This window comes from Egretta garzetta, unplaced genomic scaffold (genome assembly GCF_000687185.1).
Source record: "Egretta garzetta isolate BGI_Z169 unplaced genomic scaffold, ASM68718v1 scaffold481, whole genome shotgun sequence".
Taxonomy (NCBI): Eukaryota; Metazoa; Chordata; class Aves; order Pelecaniformes; family Ardeidae; genus Egretta; species Egretta garzetta.
In genome coordinates, this window is record NW_009258681.1 from 658129 (window position 1) to 662409 (window position 4281).

Below are 4281 nucleotides of genomic sequence, written 5' to 3' on the forward strand. Positions count from 1 at the left end.
GGGCGGTACTGCGGCAGCAGAAAGGCACGGCAGGGTCACTGCACCCGAAAGAGCGAAGAGCAGGAGCTCCAGCCGGCCCCAGCGAGCACCAGGGCTGCTGGGCAAGGTCAGTCCCGGCTGCTGAAGACCACTTGGCTGCTTCGGCCTCGCCATGTCCGCTCGGAGCAGCTCTCCTGGCATGCCCAGGCCGTGCATGCAGCGCTCCAGGGAGCAGCCCTGGCATCTCCCTGGCCCCGCTCCATCCTTCCCGAGAGGCACCAGGGAGACAAATGTGCCCTCGTGGCTGGACATGTTATTGGCGTTTCTGCAGAGGCCAGATGGGTCCCCAAAGCTGGGGTTTAGGAGGGGGCGAAGGCGTGGTGCAGCCGCAGGAGCCCTCTGCGGAGGGCTGGGGATGAAGCTGGGCGCAGGCAGGAGGGTGCCTTGGCCCACGTCTCTCCTCTTTCCAAAGAAAAGGCAGTCGGCGTGCATGGGGCGAGCTCCAAAAAGCAGCCTGGTGAGGAAGCACCCCCATTTCCCAAGGGGGGGTCCGTCCCCAGAGGTCAGGGCAGCTTTGTCACCGTGGCAGAGCCAGGCTGTTTTTCCCATGGCAGCCAAACCGCTGGAGATGCTTCCCCAGGGAGCGAGTTACGGGGTACCACGCTCCAGGGAAGAGGGGCGGCCGTGCTCGCTGTCCTCCCCGGCAGGGGCTGAGATCCTCTTCAGGCCAGTGTCCCCATCCTGTGGGCAGGAGCTCTCCCCACCTCTGCTCTCGGGCCCACCAGCCCCTGCCCCATGCCGCTGCGGTCTCAGCCCTGCTGCCGAGGCTGGGGAGCAGGTCCCAGCTCGTCCCCGCAGCCGGCCGGGCGCTTGCCCCAGCAGGAGGCATGTCGAAGCCCCGCAGCCCCCAGCACGGAGCTCCAGGGATGGGGTTTGGCTCATCCCTTCAACAGCCACGCGAGGAGCAGCCCACAGCCGGCTCCCTCGGGAGTGGGACAGGGAGATGGAGCGAAGCCCCAGGAGCGGCATCTGGTCTCGCGGCGGTTTTGCCTGCGCCGGATATCACAGCCGCGGCGCAGAGCAGCCACTGCACATCTGGGGCGATGCTCCAGCCTACCCGGGCAAGTCCTGGCTGAACTGAAGCGGCACCGGTTGCACCAAGGCTCGAGGGATCGGCTGCCGACACGACGTGGCAGCTCCCACCTCCGAAGCGGGGAAGAGGCTCGGGGGACAGGAGCGTCCCGCAGCCCTGACACCAGCGGAGCCGGGATGTGAGCCTGCCGGCAGAAGCCAGGAGCACGCACAGGTTTAAATGCCCACATGAAACTCCCGGCAAGCAGAGCAAGAGGGAAAACAATGTTCTGATCGCAGGCTTTAGCAACTTCAATACACGCAGCCAAAAGCTGACGCTGCTGCAGAAGGCAGCCCAGAGCGGGTGCTGGGGGCACGAGGGTGCGGGCTGGGTGTCTCCAGCCCCAGCACAGACACAGAGGAAACCAATGTGCATGCAAACGAGAAACTGCTGTGTTTGCCCAGCGGTCTCGTGGGTCACAGAGGGGGAGCAATGCCCGCCATACCCAAAAATCACAGCCCTGTCATCGGGGATGCCAAACCCCAAACAGCACCGGCTGCATCCCCCAGCCAGGGCTGCTCCCCGGCCCCGTGCAAGTGTTGGTCGGATGCGGCACCAAGAGCCCCATCCCCGCCGCGCTGCAGAACAGGCTCAGGAAGTTTCTGTCCTCGGCTGAAACCCTTTTGGTGTGGGAGAGCCTGGAACTTATTACAAATCGCTTAAGTAACTTTGGCTCGCTTGAGCTAATTAAATTAGCTTCCCTGGCTATTCCAGAGGCTTGAAACCACCAGTCAGCTCCCAGGCTCGCTGTGCAAAATTAATTAAAGCAAATGATAACTTGGCAAGGACAAAAAAAAAAAAAAAAAAAAAAACAAACCAAAGAAAAGGTCTGTGTAGTAAGGAACAAGCCCAGTGTGGGAGGTGTTTGCCGAAGCACGTGCCTGTGTGCGTCGCAAGGTGCTCCAGATCCACCCTCCCGCAGGGGGACTGCGGCTCACCGTAACGCTGTGCGCGGGCTTAAACGCTTCGCCAAATCTGGGCATAAAAATAAACTTGGAAGTTCAGTGCAGAGGCACGGAGCAAAGGCAGAGACCTCTCGGTTTCCATAGGAAGCAGAATTAATAGCTTGGCAGAAGGGGTGCATTTCCATTTTTGTACAAGAATTTCCTCCTCCTCCTGCAGAAAGAGAGAGCTTGTAAGAAACACGAATTCGGAGAGCGCTCCAGAACCTGGCAGCCGGCTCCAAAGCATCCCACAAGGTGCGTGTGGGCCAGCAGGACTTCCAGGTTTCCAATGAAAACCAAGTGGACCAGCACACCGCTCCTCCGTTCCTCGAAAGTGCCGGCGAGGGGACCAGGGTCACTGGCGCCGGCAGGGACAGCGAGTGCCACCGCTGCTCAGCGCCTTCCCACTCCTCGGGCACGGCCCTTCGGCAGTGCATCCCGGGCAGGCACCTTCCTCCTGGATGGAAGCCGTGAGCCGCAGAAGGGGAGACGGGCTTGGGGGCGTCTGCACATCCTCGGCGGGCCCCTGCTCCGTGGGGCTGCTCGGCCGCTGGTGTTCCCGGGCGGGCGGGCGAGGAGCGGGCGCAGCGGAGCGCGTGCCTTGCGTTGAGCAGCAGCCCTGGCGGCAGAGCCGCGCCGATAGGACGGGGGCTGAGCCCAACCTTCTCCCCCTTCCCCAGCGCTATCCGAAACCGTAACCTTGACTGGCTGCAGTTTGCATCCATCTGCAAAAGCACATTAAGGAGGGAGAGAAAGGTTGGCAGCTGACCGCAAACCTGCTCCCTGGAGAGGTCCTTACCTGACTCTAACCAGATGCTGTTGATCAGCCCGAGCGTACACTACATGCCCGATGTGACTGAGACAGAGCAAGATACAAGAAATGCTTGTTATGCTTGGGGCTTCGGGGGTTTTCATCCCCGGGCCGGATATACAAGTTCCAGAAGAGGAATATGCGTCCCTGGAGTCCCAGGCTGAATCTGGAATTCATATACTCTGTAAATGTACTTTTATTTAATACAGGAATCAAGAAAGGTTTTGGAATTATTGCACTGGAGAGCTTGATTGCGTAGTTACAGCTTGGAATTAAGGAATAACTGCGGAGCCGTAACACGACGCGTCAGCCCGAGGGGAAGGGCGGGCGCTGCATCCCGCCTGCGCGGTTCAGTCCCTGTTCTGCCTGCCCGAAGACTGGAGCCCGAGGGCAGACTCCAGCAGCATCTGCCCGGCCCTGCCTGTATCCTGCAGCACCTCTCCCTCCGGATTGAGCCACCAAAACCCAGCGGACAAGGGGGGAGGCACCTGGGCGGCAGCGCAGGGTCCCAGGGCTCGGTCCCTGCGTTCAACACAAGCTGGCCCAGGCACTGTGGGGGGTGGGGGGTGAGGAGGGACCCCCAGCCTCCCCATTACGCTCACTGCTGGAGCCATGCAGTTAGAAAACCAGGAGCCAAGTTTGGCCCATGCAAAGACGAAGGAGGAGCTGCCCGGGCAGGGATGCGGCGTACCCCTGGCGCTGGGGAGCCACGCTCGGGGCACACTGCCAGCTCCCAGCGCTTGCAAAGCCCCAGGAAGCTGCTCAGAGCGGTGCGAGAGCCGGGGCCAGGCTGGGAGGTGGGAGAGGGCGTGCTGCGAAAATCGGGGCAGGAGTAACATGGAACATGGTAGCAATCCAGCCCAAGCAAAGACAGACATCTTCACTGTGAAAAGGTGATAGGACTCTCTCTAACACATCCATATGCATATATGTATATGCAAGCACATACCTGTGTGCGTATGTAAACATGCACGTGCCTTTTCTGTATTGCTACTTGCTTTTTAAAGATCTAGTGAACAAGCTAGGACAGAGCAGTGCACGTGTTGAGCGGCCCCCCTGCCATGGGAGAGGCTTTCCACTCCACCACCCCAGCTCCCTGGGCTCACTTTCCACTCCCGCTCCCTCCATCACCCACGTTTGGGCAGAGTCACTGCAGCAAGGAAAGCAAAGGTGACACCAAAGGGGTGGCTGGACCACACTGCTGGTGGCCACGGGGGCTCGCCGGTGCCCAGATGGCATTCAAGATGCCTCGTGGCCCATGCCCGCTTCTCTCTTACCTGGGCAGAGCCAAGGTCAGAGGCAGCACACGGGATGCTCCAGGCTGCTCCTTTCGGGGTGCATTCATGGCTACAGGGTATTTCATCCTGGTGTCCCCCATCACATCCCAGGGCTGGTCCCTCCGTGCTCCCGGGCAG